This window comes from Stenella coeruleoalba (genome assembly GCF_951394435.1).
Source record: "Stenella coeruleoalba genome assembly, chromosome: 1".
NCBI lineage: Eukaryota > Metazoa > Chordata > Mammalia > Artiodactyla > Delphinidae > Stenella > Stenella coeruleoalba.
The window spans coordinates 33619673-33634799 of record NC_137169.1 but is presented as its reverse complement, the minus strand read 5'-3'; the positions used below and the strand labels follow the sequence as shown (position 1 = coordinate 33634799).

The 15127-nt window shown below is 48.5% G+C and overlaps 1 long non-coding RNA gene across 1 annotated transcript in view; it reads left to right on the top strand.

Moving 5' to 3' along the window:
• Nucleotides 1-9505, top strand: part of LOC307183255 — a 345629-nt gene extending 336124 nt beyond the window's left edge. Inside the window, exon 4 of the long non-coding RNA XR_013827436.1 lies at nt 9192-9505. This is a non-coding gene — a long non-coding RNA (uncharacterized lncRNA). The remainder of the gene's footprint in view (nt 1-9191) is intronic.
• The last annotated feature ends 5622 nt before the right edge of the window (nt 9506-15127 follow it).

The window sequence follows — 15127 nt, the reverse complement described above, 5'->3', positions numbered from 1 at the left end:
CACAGTCGCGTAGTTTTACAGTTTCCTCTCTTGGCAGAACTCAGAACGCCTTCACATCTGTTGTCTCTCCTGGGACAGAAGAAAGAGTAGGCTCTGGGACCCGAGAGCGCTGGGCTCCGGCCCTGCCCTGTCACTCCCCTGGGGAGCAGTGTAACCGCCTGTGCCTCAGGGCCTTCATCTCCTAAATACCCACCCCCTCGGGTGGTTCCAGAATCAGATGCCAGAGCCCGTGTGAAAGGCCAGCTCGGTGCCCGTCACGTGGGCAGCTTATATTCTGTGCTGCTCTACCAGCTCACGTCCCAGTGATGGAGCAGGTGGCCTGGAAAGGCCTGTGGGTTTTTTGGTTCAAGGGTGGCATGAACAGTTCGTACCTGTGCCTCAACAGGCAGGCAGGCCCATGGACTTCATTTTCCTTTGAAAAGTTCATTCAGCAGAACTTTCCTGACACCTCCTCTGTTCCAGGCACTGGCAGACACTGGGGGCCCCGACAGGAATAAGATGGTCCCTTCTGCAGAAGGGATGTGTAAACAGATAGCAACACACTGTAAGAAAGGAGCAGAGCTGTGGAAGAGGGAGCGTGGAAGGATCAGTGGGGATTCGTCAGGTCAGGAGAATCGTGGAAGGCAGCGCGGGCGTTCCAGGCAGAGGGGCCAGCAGGTACGCAGGCATCACCGCGGGAAACCTCCTGCTTGGTGAGGCATCTGTGTTCGTGTTTACAACGACCTGCTCTGCAGAGCTCCCCATCACAGAGGAGCATCCAAGGAAGCCTGCACCTGCCCCCTTGTCAGCTCAGGAGGGTCAGATCCAGGCCAGGCTTCACAGTTTAAGAGGAACATCAGTGAGCTCTGAGATACGGCCAGATGTGCAACTTCTAGTGCCCAGCAGCAAGGGGTTTCTGATGCCTTTCTTTTTTTTTTTTTTTTTTTTTTTGAAGGATATTTATTTATTTTTTTGTGGTACACGGGCCTCTCACTGTTGTGGCCTCTCCTGTTGCGGAGCACAGGCTCTGGATGCGCAGGCTCAGCGGGCATGGCTCACGGGCCCAGCCGCTCTGCGGCATGTGGGATCTTCCCAGACCGGGCACGAACCCGCGTCCGCTGCATCGGCAGGCGGACTCTCAACCACTGCGCCACCAGGGAAGCCCTGATGCCTTTCTTGCTTTGAGTTGAGGGCATGTGTTACCCACAAACTCAGAATTAGTCAGGGAAACGTTATTGCTGTGTTTGTGCTGGGGCCTGGGATAGAGATGAATAAACATGGATCCTGCCCCAAGTACAGAGAAAGAGGTGGGCAGACCTTAAAGGCCCATATCAGATATCTACAGATGCTCTAACGGGGTGGGGAGGGCATTCAAAGTGCTAAGGGGCCGTAGAGGAGGGGCAGTCAGAAGGCAGGAGCAGGGGCCTGTCATAAGGAGGGAATCTGAGCCAGATGATAATAAGAATAAGAATACTTATAATAACTAATGATTATTGAGCACTTACTATGTGCCCGGCACTGCTGTAAGAGTTTTATATGGATTTACGTTTCACCTACACAACAATGCTATGAGGCAAGTGCTGTCACCATCCTCTTTTACAGATGAGGAAAACTGATGCACAGAGAGGCTGAGTAACTGTCCAAGGTACACACAGCTGGCAAGTGGCCTAGCCAGGCCAAACCTGGGCAGTCTGGCCTCAGAGCCCACTCTTGAAGGACCTGGCATAGCCTAAACACTAAGCACTCTCTAAGAACTAGAGGCACCAACAGGATTGGGACCATGTCTGTCTTGCTCTAGCACATAGTAGGCACTCAGTAAAAATGTGTTCACTAACTAGAATGCACAGATGCATGGATACGTTGATCCCTGAAAGAGCAGGGACAGAAAATGGGCACAGGGACAGGCACTGCAGACAGAGGTTACAGCTGAAGCGAAGGCCTCGGGTGCTGGCACGTGGAGTTGCTTCGAGGCTCTGCCAGGTCTGGAGCACTGGAAGGCTGGAGGGGACCAGATAAGGAAGGCAGAGTTTGAAAGGGAGCTTCCCTGGCCAACCCTTCCTGTTCCAAAGACCTGGCACCTGCCCGCCTTCCCCTGCAAGCCTTCCCCACCCAACCTGTCCCACATCGAGAAAGGGAGGATGCCTTGACCTTTGTGTCCCCACACCTCTCTGTCACCCATTCCTTCAAAGGCTCCCAGAGGCAGGGGAGGCAGGGGAGGCCTGCACCACCCAAGAGGGGCTTAGGAAAGACAGTTTAAAACGTGCTCCTGTACGGGATGGCTTTCTGGATGTTTGAGGCTTCAGAGAGCCGGTGTTTTTCAAAGATCCTTCCTCCCTTCCTTCCAGCTCTGTGGGCTATGCATGGGAAACTAGGGCTGGGGCTTAGCTCTGTGGCTTCCTAGCTGGGCACCGTTGGGTAAAGCAATTCTGTGCCTCAGTTTCCATCTCCATAAAGTGGGAATAAAAACAACAGGATTAAAGTGAGCAAGGTTTGGGGAAACTCCCATTCAGATCGCGGCTCAGTGAAACGTGGTTTCTCGGCTTCCTGCTTTGCTTCTGGGGCCTCAGTTTCCTCCATAAAAGGAAGACTTGGAGAATGTTGATCTCTCCAGCTTGACCTTCTAGGATTCAAAGCTGTCCACACTGGAGGACTAGATATACAGACACATTTACACATACATATGACTGTAAGTATATACAATGTAATCACTTCTATAAATTTAAAATGTATACTAAATTATATTTAATATAAACATATAATTGACAGTATCTTTGTTGTGTTTCCTTCTGATTGAAAAAGTAATACATATTTACTGAGAACATTTTGGAAGGTACAGAAAAAGGAAAAGTTTCAGCCGCTGTTGCACATTTGACACTGCCTCTTAGATAGTCAGGGAATTCCTCTCCCACCTTTTCTCCTATGCACATACACAGATTTTTCAAAAACATATTTGGGATTGTACTCCGCATCCTATTTTTTCACTCAAGCTGAGCTATGGAGCCAGGTCTCTGGGCAGGGCTGTCGTCCCCACGCCCGGGAGGAACCAGAGGCAGCTGCTACCACAGCTGTTCTGTGCCCGCTCCCCTGCTCCTGCCTGGGCGGCCGGCTGCAGGCATCTGACCTTCGGATGTTCTGTGTCTCTGGCGGGTGCACATTTTACACTAATTTTAGCCTAGCCTCTCAGGCCCGCTGGCCTTGGGGGCTGCACACAATGGACGGCTTATGTAGACAGCTGCCAACAGTGCAGGAAGAACCGTCCCACCTTAAAATGTTCCCCATCACCGGCCAGTCCTCTGCTCTCAGAGAACAAGCCGGCTCCCTGTTCCTTCTCTCACCAGGAAGGGGCCAGTGTTGATGTTCCCAGCCCAGCAGGCTGGACCTGGCGGGCAGGTGGCCCACCGAACACATGGGCGATTGCTTCTCTGGATGGGGCCGTGTTTTTACAGGACAGGCTTGAATTTGAGCTGGAACAGCTGAGAGAGACTTCCCAAGAAATTGCTGGGTGGTGAGTTTGCAGCAGGGCAGCTGGGTGTCTGAAATGTCCCTGGGTGCGTATAGAGAGCCTTCCAGAGCCTCACCTTAATGCTTTACCTTTGTCAAGTTTGTACAAACGTACAATGTTCTTTGACATCCGGTTTTGTCCTGATGACAGCCCTGTGTATTGGGTGACAGAATTCCCATTTTACAGGCAAGGGAACTGAGGTCGAGATGGGGAAGTAATTTGTTCAAGGTCACCCAGCAAGTCAGTGGCAGGGGCTTGAACATGAACCTGGGTCTCTCACCCCAAGTCCAGGGCGCTTTCCATTCACTGGCATCGTACAGGTAAGGGGTTCACCCAGGTTCATATGCACCTGCTCTGTGTTTCCTTAGGTTTCGTATTGTTTTTGAAAAACGGAGATACTTTAATTTTCACCTTAAAAGTCATACGTGATTATTGAAAATAAATATACCTAGTTGGTCCGTTTCTAAAGCACAGATCTGATCGTGGGAGATTCTCGCTTCAAAATGTGCGATGTCTCCCTTTGTCCACAGAGTGAAGTCCACGTGCCTTAGCCTGACTTCCAACCTTCACAGCTTGCTACCTGCTCAACCCCTTCCCCACTCTCTCCCAGTCTGGGCTCCCCCAGCACTTAGATAGCTCTACCGTGGCACCAAGGTGGGGCTGGAAACTTTCCTTACAATCTGCCTCCTGAGCAGAATAGAGCCATGAGGCAAGAAACCAGGGGGTTACTCATCTCCATGTCCCTGGGGCCCACCCGCGGCCAGACGTGGAGCCAAGACCAGTAAATGTATTGGTCCCCAACCCACGCTCCTTCATGAGAAACTGGAGCTTTGATCTATGCTTAGAAGAAAGCCGAGGCCTGCCCGGCAGCTGCCAGCCCCATAAGGAAGTTGCTGCTTGGCCGGACTCCCAGGAGGGGCCTGCAGGGCCAAGTCAAGGAACACCAGCCCTGGGCAGGCTGGGAGGAGGAAAACGGAAGGGCGTCCCCAGATGTGTGCTGGAGACCAGCCCCTTACCCCATGGCAAACCTTCCACCTCCACCCCCTCCCCTCCGCAGTCCCTTAGTGACAATACAGCCTGTGTCATACATCCGCAGCCCGGACAGTGGCTCTTTGACCCAAGTCCGATGCTCTTCAGGAACAATCCATAGGGATCACAGCTGCTCTGGGGGGAGAAAAGTTCTCTAGGGACTATCTTGGCTCAGTGAGGGCAGGACCCTCTCTCTCCGACTCCGTGGGGGGCTCCTCTCTGGGCGTAGCCCCTCAGCCTCCCAGACTCTGGGCTCTGGACATTACTGTGCGAGAGGCAAGGCCTTTAGAGTCCCACAGCCTGAGCTCCTGCCAGTCCTGTCAGTTACTAGCTCAGGGTTCCATCTCTCTGAGCCTCAGTTTCTGCATCTGCAAAATGGGACTAGTGATACCAGCCTTTCAGGGTTTTTGTATCTTGCAGGAAAGTGCTTTTCAAAAAGCCTAGCAGAGCAGCAGACACACGGTGAATGCCTGTGCTCCTTCTTCTGGAGGGTTCTCAAGGCCTCGAGAGCCTCCCTGAGAAGTGCCAAGGCTGCTCGGTGAGGATGGAGGTCTCTGGGGAGAGGGGCTGGGGCAGGTTGTACATGGCACAGCAATCTAGCAGCTACCACTTCTCTGATTCTGACGTGGTGTCGGGGATTTAGCCAAAGACAAACATTTTGTTTTCTAATGAAAGTCCGTGGAAGAGTAGACTTTTATGACGGTTGTTTCACTTCACTTTCAGCTTTCTAGGAAGATGTCTTTCGTTCATTTATTCATTCGTTCTACAAATGTCTCCATGGCCTTGACCACCTGTCAGATGTGGCAAGAGATGCACAAACAGGCCATGCAGGGCCTCTGCCTTCCAAGAGCCCACCGTCTCACTAATAATTGTCATTCAGGGTAAAAATGTAGGAATGACATGGGAAAGGCACAGTGTTGGGGTAGGGAGTGATCGTTTCCTGAAGGGTTGTTTGGGAAAGGATCCGTGAAGAAGGTGGCACCAAAATGAGCCAGTTAGGAAGCACAGAGGGAAAAGACCCCAGTCTCCAAAGAAATAGAGGCGTAAAATTCCAAGAATAAACTTAGGAAGTCATTGTGGATTAGTCTATAAGTTAAATGAAATCCCAATTAAAATCTCAACAAAATTTTGTAATAAAATGATTATAAAGTACATCTGGAAAGATAAACGTGGATGAATAGCCTAGAAAAATTCAGTGTTGGTAAAGTGTAGCTCAGTGGACCTGAACAGAGCACCCAGAAGCAGGTGTAAGTGAGCGTGGTGTTTAGAATTAGAGACAAAAAGGCTGATGATTCCTGACATGCTATAAAGACAACCAGTTAGCTATTTGTAGATGGAAAAAAAAGAATGAAACTAGATCCATAATTCAGTCCTCACATCAAAATATTTCCTAGGTGAAGAAAAAGCATGAAACCAGAAAAGTACTAGAAGAAAAACAATGAGGGAACATTTATGTCATACTGGGAATGGAGAATGCCTCCTTAAGTAGAAAACTAAATCCAGAAATCATGAAAGAAAATAATTAAAGACCCCATGGGCAAAGAACACAATAATCAAGGTTAAAAGATTATAACAAGCTAAGAAAAGTATTTCAATTTGCAAAAGACAAAATGCAGGGCATATTAAGCGTATGAAGGGTAGTCACCAGTAGTCAAAGGATGTACATTAAAGAATCAAGTTGTATGTTTGGGTGCCTATTTCTTGTTTTATAATTTTTTTAAATTTATTTTTATTTTTTAACTAATTTGTTTATTTTTGGCTACGTTGGGTCTTCGTTGCTGCGTGTGGGCTTTCTCTAGTTACAGTGAGCGGGGGCTACTCTTCGTTGCGGTGCGCAGGCTTCTCATTGCGGTGGTTTCCCTTGTTGCAGAGTATGAGCTCTAGGTGCACGGCTTCAGTAGCTGTGGCACGCAGGCTCAGTAGTTGTAGCTCGTGGGCTCTAGAGCACAGTCTTAGTAGTTGTGGCGCACAGGCTTAGTTGCTCCACGGCATGTGGGATCTTCCAGGACCAGGTCTCAAACCCGTGTCCCCTTTATTGACAGGCAGATTCTTAACCGCTGCGCCACCAGGGAAGTCCAGGTGCCTATTTCAAAGCATGGGAAAACCTGGGGAAATGAGGAATGGGACACAGGGACACTGGAGCACTGTTAGTGGATTGTGAATTGATACATTTTCTGGAGGGGAGGTTTAACTGTATGTACCAACATTTTCAAATGGGCATACCCTTCAACTCAGCAGTCCACTTCTAAATAGGTATCCTAAGGAAACAATCAAAAAGTGCCTGGAATTGTATGTATAAGAAGGCAACAGAGCACAGTGGTTAAGAGTGAGGCATCAGAGGTCAGAGAGACCTGGTTTCATGCCATGTGACCCTGGAAGAGTTACTTAACATCTCTAAGCATCAGTGCCCTCAACTGTAAAGGGGGCATCATAATAACACGACTTTCATAGGCTCGTTGTGAGATAATATTCAATGAGATGATACTTATAAAATTCATAAATATGATTTATATAAATGTAAATTTATCTGTATACTTGTTTATAAATAAAATTCAGTGAGATAATACTTACAAAACTCTTAGCAGAGGGCTGCGCCCATAGTAAGTGCTGAATAAATGTGGCTATTTTATTATTAGCAATAAGGCTGTTTATCTTAATGTTGTTTATAATAGTGAATAATCGGAAACAACCAAACTGTCCATCAGTAGGTTAATAAGTAAAAGAATGCTCGTGGAGGTGCAACCGTCTTGAGACCTGTGTCTATGGGTCTGGAAAGGTGTTTTTCACATAATAGTGTATGAATATTTTTTAAAAGGTGTCAAAAGAACGTGGAAGGTATGTTCTAGATGGTATACATCTGTGTATCTAGAAAAGTACTGTTCATTCTTGTTATTAACAGTAGTTAAGTTCTATAAAGTTCCACAAACACTGAATTTATTTTGTGAGCACTGAACCATTGTTCCTAGGAGAAATACAGCATTGGTGCCTGTGAGCCTCTGGTCACAACTTTCTCGTCAACCTGTCAGTACGTAACCTTGCTGTATGTGTGTTTCTATCAAAACACCTTATTTAATATGTACTGCTGATTCATTAACATTGCACTCATGGCCAATAGCCCTGTAAGTCTTGCCTGAACGAAGCATATCTAACACACGCGTTGTCTCTGTAAGGCACATCACAGTGAAATCACTGACAAAAAGCACAAAAATGCAAACATCATGACATTAAATAGACTGTAAAAAGGACACTTGTTGACATAGGGGAGCTGAAACAAGAAGGCAGTGTCGATGGACATTTAGGTGGCTTCCATGTCTTGGCTATTGTAAACAGCGCTGCAATGAACATTAGGGTGCATGTATCCTTTCGGACCATGTTTTTCTCCATGTATATGCCCAGGAGTGGGATTGCAGGATCCTGTGGTAGCTCTATTTTTAGTTTCTTAAGGAACCTCCCTACTGTTCTCCATAGTGGCTGCACCAATTTACATTCCCATCAACAGTGTAGGAGGGTTCCCTTCTCTCCACACCCTCTTCAACATTTGTTGTTCGTGGATTTTTTCGTCATAGCCATTCTGACTAGTGTGAGGTGATATCTCATTGTAGTTTTGATTTGCATTTCTCTAAAATTAGCAATGTTGAACATCTTTTCACGTGCCTCTTGGCCATCTGTATGATTTCTTTGGAGAAATGTCTATTTAGGTCTCCACCCATTTTTTGATTGGGTTGTTTGTTTTGATGATATTAAGCCGCTTGTGGGGAGACTCAAATCTTTTGCTCTGCGCGTGTCTGCAAATGACCACAAGAGTGCCATGAGCATTGATTTCAGGATTGCAAGCCAACTTAGTGAGTAGGTGAATCTACAAATGCAGAAACCTTGAATAATGACAATCAAAAAAAGATGGTCTCTAAGATGGTATCTAAAAAGATGGTATCTAAAAAAAGATGGTCATGTAAATGATAGTTATCTGACGGTCAGCGTGAAAGGTAATTTTCCCCTCTTGCTTCCTTGTACTTATAATGCTTTAACTATTTTATGGTGGACATGTGTAAGTAAAATCAGGCAAAGCAGTAAAGTTCTTTTCATTTTGGGAAGAAACACTTGTCACTGATGGCTTTCCATCGTCAAGATAAAAGCCAAACTCAGTAGAATAATAAAAACAGCTAATAATTTTAGATAATGCTTACTATGCACCCCACAGATTTCTAAGCCCTTTATGTATATTAATTCGTGTACTCCTCACCAAAAGAGATAGGTACTATTATTATATTACCCTCATTTTAAGGTGAGAAAACTAAGGCAAAGAGAGGTCAGATAACTTGCCCAAGGTCAGAGCTAGTGAGAAGCAGAGTTCAGATCAGAACCCAGTCTGGGTTCTGGCTCCAGTGTGGCTCCAGAATCCATGCTTTCAACTAAAATTCCGTGAGCGCATGCTCAGTGCCTAGCCTGGCTCTGGGTCGCAGAGATGCCCAGGAAAATCTGACCAAGAGACTTGCAGTCTGGAATGACGGCAGCAACAAGAATGCACCAGCACTGTAGGCTCGTGGCAGGGCGGTGGGGTGCTTCCCGGCCCAGCCTGAGGGCTCAGAGAAGGTGGCATGCTTTAGCCCAGCACTCCAGGGCCCCCGAGTCTGGCTCCTCTTCCTTCCTCACCTTCTTACAGGCACACCCTCTCTCCCACCAGGGCATCCCACTCACAGCCACATGCAACCATCCCCCTCTCTGAAGGAGCTCAAAAGTCATCTTCTTGGGGCTTCCCTGGTGGCACAGTGGTTGAGAGTCTGCCTGCCAATGCAGGGGACACGGGTTCGAGCCCTGGTCTGGGAAGATCCCACATGCCGCGGAGCAGCTAGGCCCGTGAGCCACAACTACTGAGCCTGCGCGTCTGGAGCCTGTGCTCCGTAACAAGAGAGACCGCGACAGTGAGAGGCCCGCGCACCGCGATGAAGAGTGGCCCCTGCTCACTGCAACTGGAGAAAGCCCTCGCACAGAAACGGAGACCCAACACAGGAAACATAAATAAATAAATAAATAAATAAATGTAAAAGTCATCTTCTTTCTCAACATCAGGAAGAAGCGAGGGCTCCTTCCCCTGATCACCGCTCTATTTTGGAGCCATTGTCTCTACTCACCTGTCCATCTACCCCCTCGAATGAACTTGTCTCATTTCATCTATCAGTAAAAGTGTGTTAAATGAATAAATAAACAAACAAGTGGAAATACCTAAGATTCTGAGCACCCCCCCCCAAACACAGGCCAATGGGACTGTAGCACAGTTGCTGTTGAAGGCTGCCCAGGCTCTGGAGGGCTGCTCTGTCTGCCCTGGAGCCTCTGCGACCACAGCATCGGGTGGTGGAGCTGACAGGGCTGCGAGACCAACATTACGCAGGGTGTTGTTTCTGTGGCTTCTGAAAACCCCCCACCCCAGCGGGAGAGACTAAGAAAGGTCCCATTCAGCTTCTCTTGGCATTTCCAAGGGAAAGGATGGGGTTTGGATTGGCTGGGCTAGGGACATCTTTTCTAAAATAGCCTCATGCATATTCAGCTGCTCCCTGAAATAGTCGGGTGGCTATTTTAAGCGGCTTCTACTCAGATGCCCACACATAATGGCATCTACCTTGAGCGTGTAAACCAGCAAGAAGAAAAGAAAAGGGTATGAGAGGACAGTGTTAGGAGGCTTTTGATGGATTCCTACCACTCCTCCCCCACCCCTTGGTGTGTTTTCCTCTCGGGGACTCTCTTGCATGAAATTGAAAGTCATGGTTACTATGACAACTCACTGGAGGAGTTTTCCCATCCAGTGACCTCACCCACCCGGATCTCAGAAGGCACAACTACACCAGGACAGCCATCACTTAAAGCACAATGACGTTAAGTCCATGACAGAAGTTGGTTAGTTTACTCCTGAGAGAGTCCCTTAGTACCCATTTCCTCATGCTTTGTACACAGTCTAACAAGTTCCCAGCAGATTAGAAGTAGAGGCAGTGGGAGGGTAGAGAGACCCTAACAGCAGGAGGTTGAGGTTACAACAGACAACCCAGCTGTTAGAGTAAAGAGCGAGCAACTCTATAAAGGACACATTTATTAACAAATATGTACTGAAGCATCAATGTGTACCCTGTTTGCTGGGGAAATAAAGATAAATAAGACACAGGTCATGGGACGAACAGGTAAATAAACAATCGTAAGTGTATTTATCTAAACTCTAACTTTGTTTCCCCCGAAAAAGACTCAAAAAAGAAGATGGAAATACAATGTTATAAGGGCTGAATTCAGAAATACAATGTCATAGGTGCCAGGGTTGAGGTAAGGACACTGGATTTGCAAAGGAAGGAAACAGATCTGTCTGAGGAGGTTGGGAAGGTGAGGCTTGGGCAGAGGGATAAGAGCTCTTGGAGGACAAGCAGGTGGTGGCCTCTGTTCAAGGTGGCAGGCACAGCACGTACAACGGAACAGAGGTGGGAAACAGCAGGTCTGTTTGGGGACTTCCAGCTTAGGGTGGCTAGAGCGTGATGCTGAGGGGGAGGAAGGGGGAGGGGGAGGAGGGGGAGGAAGAAAGGGAGATGATGAGAGAAGAGGTGGGAGAGGCCTCAGAGCCACGTCTCTGGGGCCTTGGAGGCTCTGCTCTATTAGAAGAACTCTCTGGGGCTCTTGTGTGTTTGGGCAGAGATTCCTACCCACTCCAGTCACACCTGAGGGTCTCCCTGTGTCATGACATAGCGTGGTGATTGGAAGAAAATGAGATTATGTTAAAAGCCTCACAGGGAGAGGTGTGACTATTAAGAATGAGATGAAAGTTCATTCCAGCTTCTCAGGACATGTATCAGAAAAATAAAATGAACAGGGAGGCTGGAAGCCTGGGCCCCAGCAGGAGGGTAGTAATGAGGAACAGCTGACTTGGGGCCCTGGCCCTCAGCCAGCTCAGCTGTATGTCAAGAAGAAGAGATGGCTTACCTTTATATGTCTGAATTTAGGTTACACTGTTGCCCCATAGTTACCCAGAAAAGATTCTGCTTTGTTTAGGGCAGGCTGGAAATGGTGGGAAAGTGTGTGATACCTTTTAGAAAGATGGTCACTCAGAGGGGCTGGAAAAGAGCAATAGATGCTTAAGGAGGGAAGGCATCCTCTCTGGAGGACACCTGTCCATCAAGGCCCGACCACACGTTACATCTCAGTTGGCTTCAGGAACCATCAGCAAGAATCCCGGTGCCCAGGGGTGCTGCATGTCTGTCCTCTTCCTGCCTTGAGTTCCTCCACGTGCATGCAGCTTCTTTATTCTTCCCTTGTTTGTTCATTGATTCATTCATTCATTCCCTTGGAGCTACAGACTGGGAAACTGCTGGCATAGATGACGGTTGCCTCACTGAATTTTCAGGGATCTGTGAAAGCCCTGAAGTTATAAGAGAATGAGTGCATATTCTGTGTTCATTTTCTGAAGAGATAGTGCATAGCTTTCAGCAGATTCTCAAAGGGGCAGGTGACCCCAAAAAAGGTTAAGAACCACTGATAGAGATGGGTATTGTTTCATTTTAAAACAAGTGATTTCACCTTTTGGTAGACGGGCAGGGCAAGGAAGTACCGAACGAAATTCCTGGTTCTGTGGCGAGCTGTCTCAGATGATGAAGTGACACTGGGGGCTCTACCAGCGTCCCCGGCATCGCTGTGCACCCAGTGCGCGCCCTTGCTGCAGCTGACCCAGGCCCAGAGGCCTTCCAAGCACCGAGGGAGGGCAAGATCCCCAGCCGAAGACTTCTCTCTGTTTCTCTCTCTACCCAGCCACAGTCTCTCTGTAAGGCCCCTTTCCAGCCTGTGCTTGGTAGAACGTGCAGAGGTCCTCCTGGTTGGGGTAGATTTAGAAAGCTGGAAGAAATCTGAGAAAGGAGAAGGCATATGAGCTGGAGTTGCAGAGGTCTGAGGTATCGAATAAGGCTTTGAAGGGAAGGGGCAGCTGAAGGGTATTGACCAGTTATAAAAGTCAAGTTGTGTCAACCTGGCAAGCTTCCAGTGATTTCCTGTCTCTGAGTAAAAGCCAGAGGTCGCATAAATGCCTTCACAGGGTCCGGTGACGCGGCCACCAATAACTTCTCGTACCTCATATCCTCTGGCCTCGATACTGTTCCTCAAACTCTGGCCTCAGGGCTTTTGCACTTGCTGTTTCCTCTGCTGGGAAAAATACGCGCAGGGTTCACTCCCTCACTGCCTTCAGGTCTTTACCGAAATGTGTCCTTCTCAGTGAAACCTTGTCTGGCCCCTATTTAAAATGGCCACCACCCCATTCCCTGCTTTGCTTGTCTTGATAGCATTCACATGCCATTGTCTATACATTATTCCCAGTGCCTGGAACAGCACCTGGCCCAAGGCAGATGCTAAATTAATATTTGTGGAATGAATGAATCGATGCCTACTGTGCTCTGAGCTAGTTGCTTTAACGTACTGTAATCTCATAGGGTCCTGTAGTAACTCAGCAGGGAGGCTTTGAGTCTCCCTCTTCACAGATGACAACCAGAGACTCATAGCAGCTTAGAACCACTTCCTGGCTCTGGGGTCAAGAAGCTCCTGCTTTCTGTTTGTTCCCCACCCCCACTCCTGGAAGCTTTCGATACTGCTTTCCCCAGGGCTCCTTGAGCCAGACAAGAGGTCGGGTTTGTACATGGTACAGTCAGTTGTTGAAAGTCCACAGCAAACTCTCACGATCCAGCTGTATCCAGGTCAGACGTGTTTGACATGTCCTGGAAGTGGCCAGTCACTCTTATCAGAAGCAAAGTAAAGGAGAAAAGAAAACAACTTTCTAGGGCTTTTAATGGATTCCTACTCTTTATTGCCATCCTGTAATGTGTCTTAAACATCAGCTCACTTTGCTGCAAGAGATTACTTAAACGAGGACTTTGCTCTTTGAAAATATAGCCCAGAACCCAAAAGTAAGCCCAGAAATGTGTCAAGATAGACACAACATGAGGCCACTTCCATATACATAAGCCGGTTCTTTTGCTCGTAGTGGAATCCATTGGTGCCCATTTTCTTCATAATTCTAACACACGCCCAGCCTGTGGGAGTGGCAGGTATGGGAAGATGGTGAAACAGGACACGGGCTGCATGGATGAAGGGAGAGCCACACCACAAACCCCCATAGGTGCCCTGTGCTGGTTATTGAGGTTTACAAATATGACACAGAACGTGCCTTTAAGGAACTTGCAATCTAGCTAGAGAAACAGATGGAAAACAATTAAGTGTATTTATTTATTCAAATCCTCCCCTTGCTCCAACAAGGATTCTAGGTAGAAATAGGAAATATGATAGAGTAATATGCTGCTATTGAGGTGGGGAGGGGGAGTCACAAAGGAGGGGATACTCCCTTCTCCCTGGGGAGTCGGGGGGTCTCAGAGACAGTGGTGCTCATCCACTTGGTGACCCAGCAGGTGGCCTGTGTCACTGGAACATGGGGCAGACAGCCCTCCGTCCAATGTATGTGCTGTGAGCCGGTCCTGCCCCTTGGGGAACTTCTAGTCCAGTGAAGCAAAGACCTGTGATGTACCTACAGTGCCTCCCTCCTCCTCTGTTCTCAGCATATGGAAAGCCCCCAGGCTAAAGAGGCTGTGGCATTTCCTGTCGGTGGCCGATGGGCTTGGTCCTCCTGGACCCTCAGCTTCAGGCTGCACTGATCACAGTTCCAATAGTAGCTCTGGTTGCAGGGGTAACACCTTGCGTTCAGACCGCACAGCACGGTTTGCAAAGCTCCAGGGCATCTCATTTGTTCCTGCGTGCAGAAGGCCAGGAGAGAGCCAATTTCCAGGGAGTGGATGGGACCACAGAGGCTCAGAGATTCCAAGTTTCACTCCCAGGATGTGGCAGAGCCAGGACTGGAATCCTGGGGGAGGGGGGAGAAACCCTGCCCACACAGGCATGTAGCTGGTGGTGTGAACACCAGCAAAGGACCACCTAACAGCAGGGGAAGGTGCCGTAACTGGCGGGGAAACACTTGGGCTCTGGAATCAGATGGAACCAGGTTCAAATCCTGCCTCCACCAGCTGTGAGCTGGGTGCCCTCACCTCCCTGAGCTTTAAGCTATCTCACCAGGTAACTGAGAACAATCTTACCTATTATACTTCACAGGCTTGCCGTGAGAGTTAAATGAGATGACGCATGGCAATCCGCCTGGCAAAGGCAGCAATAAGGGCCACCCTGCATGGCTTAGTTTGTGGCAAGCTTTACATGTATTATCTCAGCTAATCCTCCCAGCAACCGGCAAAATAGGTAGGATCATCGTTTTTTACAGATTTACAAAGACACTGAGTTAACCACAGCACCCAGAGACAGCAGCTGATGAACCCTGAATACTGGCTCCAGAGCCCCGGTTATTAAACATGAGGCTGTAATTCCTCCTCATCGCATTTCACTCATGAGCCTTTGACCCACACAGGCTCGGCCACTCGCCAAGTCTGTGGAAGTGACCCCCCGACCCAGCAGGAGGGAAGCACCATGGGAGACCCTGGAGAGGTCAAGTGAGCTTGACTGTGGAGGAAATGGTCAGCAGCTGTGGCCTTGGGAAGGAAGGGCTAAAAGGTCACGGGCACCAGGCAGAGCCGCATGGCCAAGGTGGTTGGTGGCTCTGGACTAACAAAG